General features: G+C 28.8%; 1 long non-coding RNA gene across 3 annotated transcripts; it reads right to left on the bottom strand.

Annotated features, from left to right (window-relative positions):
• Window positions 1–1,038: 1,038 nt before the first annotated feature.
• Window positions 1,039–3,259, bottom strand: LOC108333236 (uncharacterized). Of its 3 annotated transcripts, XR_008247840.1 has the most exons (4): window positions 2,642–3,259; window positions 2,395–2,454; window positions 1,698–1,748; window positions 1,039–1,345 (listed from the first exon to the last, which is right to left on the bottom strand). It is a non-coding gene; the product is annotated as an uncharacterized LOC108333236 (long non-coding RNA). The 3 variants fall into 3 exon arrangements; XR_001832542.2 differs by having other exon boundaries at window positions 1,039–1,748; XR_008247841.1 differs by lacking the exon at window positions 2,395–2,454 and having other exon boundaries at window positions 1,039–1,748.
• Between the last annotated feature and the right edge of the window lie 3,322 nt (window positions 3,260–6,581).

The raw sequence follows: 6,581 nt of genomic DNA, 5'->3' as shown, positions 1-6,581 counted from the left end.
TATATATATATATAAAGATTTCTCCTTTTTGTGTATTATATATTTATTTTCTAATTTTATTTTTTAAATAATTTTTAAAAAAATTCAAATAATTATTGTATTAATTTTTTATTTTTAAAATTTTATTGTTTTTTATTTAGCTATTTTTTAAACTTAAATATTTTTTATTAAAAAATTAACCACAAAATAAATAAACACTATTTACAATAAATATTTATATTACATTTTATAATTATAAAAATAACAATAATAGTATTTTTATTATGATAAAAAAAATAAACACATATGTATGTTTTCACTGTATTATTAATTATCTTTTAAAATGAAATATTAAATTAATTTTTATTTATTTTGAATTGATAATATATGAACTAAAGTGTTAAAAAAGAAATAATAAAATGTAACATTCTATTTAAATAATATAATACTATTAAAATAAGATATTCCGTGATAATATCTAAAAGCAAATTAACAAAATATAACAATTCTTTTAAAGACGAAACTATAATAATATAATATTTATACAAACTTTGTTATTAGATAAACAAAAGACTCTAAAATAAAATATTACAACTCATACTTTTATTTATTTAATAACTTAAAAGAGTTGATTTCTCGTCTTTTAGATGCCCACACCATAATGGTGATCAACATAAAAGAAGAAAAACAAAACACAACAATCAATAAGTGTAAGGTTACACTACAAAAAAATTATTATTTAGCAGAGGTTTATTTTCCATTTTGTGGAGGTTTTTACCCTCCGCAAATTAATTTCCAAGGGTTTTTCAAACCCCCGCAATTAGAGTCGTCGCTATTAATTTGCGGAGGTTTTCAATGACCCCTGGTATCCAATTTATATTGCATAGGTCTTTTTGTCGAGGGTTTTAACCTCTTCTATTAGTGATTATTATTTTGTAGAGGTTTGAAACCTCCTTATTTATAAATATCCACATACATTCATAATTTCTTATTTTAATGAAATTTATTTTTTATAATAATAAATAAATAAAATATATAAAATTATAAAGTACACAAAAATTAATCAAAAATAATTTTATTGATAATTTAAGATAAAGTACATCAATTGACAATTACAATGTAAAAGATACATAGTGTTTAAGGAATATTCAAAATTGACTAAAAGTCTAACACGATAGAAAACAACTAGACCAAGTAAAAACCCATGGAACAAAGCCACTAGAAAACATCATCTTGCTTCATATTCAACTTATTTGAAACTCGTCTTCCCATGAGCAATTCCAACAGCACCACTCCATAGCTATAGTTGTAAGGTGACGTGGGACAAGGCAATGACTCATTAGTTAGCTTCATCAAATATAAGTTTCTGTGACAAGGCAACGACATCACTCATTAATTAGCAGCCCTTCAATTACCACAACAGAAAACTCTCCAAACAATTACAGGTTCATAAATTCATCACATCAGATTGCAATGCAAAAGCGATATTGGATTTCCATGATTGTGAAAATTAGAGAAAATGACAAAAGCCAAAAATAAAAGAGAAAAATGGAAATGAGGAACACATACCAAAATAGATATAAGAGATTTGTAAAGGTGGATGCAATGGAGATGGACGCAAAGTTCTGCATCTCTACCAAACTCCACCACACTACCTTAAATCACAAACTAACATCCTACAAACTCAAACACTATGTGTAAGAACCCTTTCATTTCACCTTATGTGATCCCTCCATGCTGTCTCTCTTCCCATTATGTTTATCCTTCTCCTGGATGACAAGAAATAAAAAAGAAAAATAAGAACAAAAAAATCCAATAACAATCAACAGTACAGTGTTATCATTCAAATTGTCACTTAGCATTAGTTACTAAGAACTTTCACACCTACAAAAAGTAGCACACCACTGAATATCCTACCATACTTTCAATATTCTAAACACTTTTTACATGAAATAAGACTTCAACTAATGGAGAAATCAACTTATATGATGATAACTAAAATGAGAGTGAAATGCAATAGAGTAGGCAGTGGAGGTGTAATATACCCAGGCTTGAGTTGTTGCAGTTACCAAAGTCGGAAAAAACTCAAACACTTTTCATTAATTATGAATAAATTATGAGAGCACCAATGTGTGAATAACATAGGGTTTTATGGTCAGAACAGAGAACATGGTTTTATGGTCAGAGAAATCACAACATTCACAACCACTCAATCAAATTATTCCAACTCTTCAAAAGGAGGATTCTTCAGCCATCACCCTACTTATATTATTATTATCACTGTTATCGCATTCTTTTATTCTCAAGCTAGTTGTTTCTCAAAAATTTAATTCACTACATCACCTAGAATCATTAAAATGATATATAAATTATAAAATTCAATGAAACCTACACTTCACATACTTATTATCTTACCTTCTAGCACTGAACCTTCAGGAGAACCTTTATTTGCTCATTTGCAAGCGGCTTCATTTCCTTCAGAAGTATATATGAGAAAATCCACTAAAATGTCATTTTTTTCACTTTCGTTATAATTGATTTGAGATTCTCTACTTTTGCAAAAACCTTAGTTACCAAACTCTATTCTTTCCGAGGTTTTGCATTCACGATTCACTAACATCCATATACATAAATAACAATTCCAAGAATTGAAGGTAATTACCTCTATGAGAGTAAGCAAGAGGCGCCTAGTGGCGTCACTGATGGGCTGTTTAGCGTTGCCTAGCCTTTCAACGACAATGGAAGCGAACACATTCAATTGGAGCTTGAAGTGGTCGCCAACTCGAACGGCGGCGTAGTCGAGCGCCTGAAGCGTGCCCTGCGAGACCTTGAAGCTGCTATCCTTCAAGAGATTGAGGCATCATTTGACGAGAAAAGTGACTTAGGCAGAATTGAGGCTCCTCCTAGAAGCTTCGAGAACCTCGGGGAGGCGCTCCACACCAAGGGCTTCCTCCTCATCTCTCCTTCGTGTCCTTGGCGCGTGGGATTTCATGGGCTTCCTCCATCGCAGAGCGTTTGAATTTAGTGCGGCTGCGTGTAGACCTGAAACAATCGTTCTCGGATTCATCACCGGAAAAAGAAAGAGAGTGGAGGTGAAGAGTGAAAACTGGAAGAACAAACTCCTCTCATTGTGGAGGCGCGACAGTAGAGAGGGAGGAAAAAGAGGTTCTGGATGCAGAACTTTGTAACATGAACTGGTGTTTATGATTTTATTTGGGAGGAAGTTGTAGGGTTTTGATTTGGGAGAAGATTTGGTGAGTGTAAAATGTTGGAGGGAACTGAAAAATAGTGAGGGAAAGAAAATAAGTTAGATATAAACCTCCTAAAAAAGAACTAAAACCTCTGTTATTATTAGTTTTTACACAATTTACCAAAATTACTTTAAACTATGTCAGTTTGAGGAGGTTTTTTATAACCTCCGCAATATAACCTCCAGTAAATATTGTTTTTTTTGTAGTGTTAAACTAAATGAAAAGAGATATACACATATGTATTCGCAACATACTACATCCTTTAATTACCACATTAGATATATTTATAGTCATCATACAAAAATCATACTTATAAAGAGATTCTTAGGGACTTAATTATATAAATACATTAGTTAACATTTGATTCACATATACTTGTGGTGACCTATATTACACAATAAAATCATTCTCTATGGGTGAAAATGCCCATAGACTACACACACCCACACACATAACAAAAGTCAAAGTTATCAACAACCTAATCTACATAACCTTACAAGAAAACATGTTCTGACTATGAACTTCTAATATAAGATTTGACTGGTCAATGTAAAGAACGATGTGTTTAGGACCTATTGTTAAATTCTAGACAGATAACAAAGTGAGAATCTTCATTTCACGATGACAACGCAATGCAGGAACTTGGGTAATGTTCAGCTACGGTAAGTAGCACCCAACGCCAGTGAGACAATGATCCACTGTAAAATTTGTGTCTAATGTTAGAAAATATCGCTCAAGAGGAGAGTTACATGAGCTTACTATTATGGGTTTTTGAAACCCATCACCCAACGATGGCCAGTAACTTTAAATGGTGACATTAACAACAACCCAACTCCAAATCTTACATATAATGACTCAAACTCGATTCTTTCAAACTCCACACACAAAATATAAATTTTTATAGCACTCAAATAAAATCAAGATCCAAAATTCCAAACAATCAAAATAAACAAAGTTAGACTAGCTTCCTTACTTACGTTAAAATGAACCTCAACTCTAACTCAAGTTTTAGTCAGTAAAAAAACAAATATTTTTACAAATATAGAATATCAAATCAATGATGAAAATATATGGTTAGATTCACTGACACGGGATTTTGTGGGAAGAAAAATCTCACATACAACTTAGAAAAAAGAGACAACAAAAAGAGAAAAACACATCTATAAATTGAAAAGAAAGAAATTTACTTTATTATTGACTTTTTGATAGCTAGATTTTGTAGAGTTCTCCACAGTTATACCAATGGTAGGATCTCTTTAAAGATAACATGAGAATTGAGTGAATTAGCAAAGAAAGAAGAATGAAGTTTTAGTGATACCTTTGTTGTTTTCTAACTTTGAGTTTTTAAAAGAAAGGGAGTTTTACATAAAACCTATTAGATAATTTAAATTTGAAATCTAACCAATAAAACATACCAAAAATTGAAATATAATAAATAAAATACACTATGATAATCTAGTTTAGAAAACAAGAACACTTCCTGCATTGACTTCTGGACTTCTTCTCTAAATTCTTGCATGTTTATTTTTAATGGGAAAAAAATGAAGATTTGAAAGGAAGATAGAATACCTTTACTCTTCCTCCATGCTACTTTCTAATCAGATTGAATTTCTTACCAAATGTCCAGAAAAACAAGACGAACATAGATTATGATTCTGAAAGACAAGGAAGAGGGAGAAAAAATAACTGCCTTTGAACAATAAATGCATTTCTATTATTGCAAATGGAAATGGGATTTCTTCTCTGTTCAAATTTCGTTTAGCATCATTTAGTTGATAAATTTAACATCTGAACTTATATATATATATATATATATATTAAATAAGATAAAATAGAATTTAATTTATGAATATATTGATTTGTTTGTTTGCATTGAAATGAAAAAAAAGAATAGAAACTGAAGTTTTTTGAATTAAGAAGAAATAAAATGATGAGAAGTAAAAGAAATAAATAGAAAATTGGTTTTTGAGTGAACTGATGCGACAAAATAAAAAAATTATAGATTAATTAAGAAACACAATAAATTATAAAAATATTTTTGGATAAACTTAATAAAGATAAAAATAGAAATAAAATGAAAAGATAATTAATTATAAAATAATTATTTTATAAGGTTAAAAATAGTATAAATATTATATTTAATTTTTATAAGAAATCATAAACAATGTATTATTTTTCTACCTATCAACTTAAAATATCAAAATATAATAAAATTATTTTTTTATTTAGTTGATTATTATTTTTTTAAATTAAATACTAATTGTTAAAATAATTTATTCTATAGAGTATTAAAATTTATTTCATTTTATTTATTATTATAATACCCTTTATTTTAATTATTTATTATGTGATGATAAAATCATAATTATTTTATTATATTTACTTAATTATAATAAAATATTTATATATAACAGATTGTATTTAAAAATAGAATTAATCATGTGTTGTAAACATTTTATTAATATTTGTTCCACAATAACATAATTAATTAATTATATTCGCCTTTTAAAATTTTTCACAAATTTTCATAAAAAATTAAAATTATATTTTATGGTGTTTTTATATTTTCGGATTTTGATTTTGGATTTTTGTTCGTTTCTCTTTATTCCATTCATGAACAACAAATAGACTAATAAAGTATAATGAGTTCAAGAATTTAAATGTTAATTAGAGTTTAAAAAAATCATAAAATTTTAAATTTATATTAGAAAAATCATCTTCTTTTTAAATATGTTACTTTTATTTTTACTTTTAACTTCACTTTATATTTTTGAAGAATATGTTCGATATTTCATATATTAAATCTCACCTTAAAGATTTTGGTGGAGTAAAACATATTTATCGAAATTTGTTTTGTGCAATTTCTCTTTGCTATCTCTCTTTTGAGATAGTTTTATGAACTGAATGTATAGGAATAAGATTTGTATATGTCGTATGTTAGTTCATGACCATAAAATGAATGTTATATATACAAGTTTAGCTTGTGAGAATAATAACATGTTAAAAATTTATCAAACAAGTATTAATTGGTAAGGGAAGTTAGTTTCATTTATAATAGTATCTTGGGTAGAAGATTATGATTATTTAGATGTCACTTAGTGTCACGCCCCATTAATTAACCTGCTTATTCACCTCTCTACTTCCATAAATGCACCTTGCCACGCGTACACCTCCATTTGACACGCACGCCCTTCATTTAAAACGCACTCACGTTCACAATGCATGCATGCTGACAAGTGTCACTTTGGAACGTTCCAAAGCGTTAATGGAATCCAAGTGGCAGCCGGCGAGTGGACGTTCGTCCTGCCTGGGAAGAGAAACTTAATTTCTGGAAAACTCTTCCCCTTCTCT

The sequence above is a fragment of the Vigna angularis genome, chromosome 3, assembly GCF_016808095.1.
Source record: "Vigna angularis cultivar LongXiaoDou No.4 chromosome 3, ASM1680809v1, whole genome shotgun sequence".
NCBI lineage: Eukaryota > Viridiplantae > Streptophyta > Magnoliopsida > Fabales > Fabaceae > Vigna > Vigna angularis.
The sequence above is the reverse complement of the archived record's forward strand: the minus strand, read 5'-3'. Positions and strand labels throughout refer to the sequence as shown.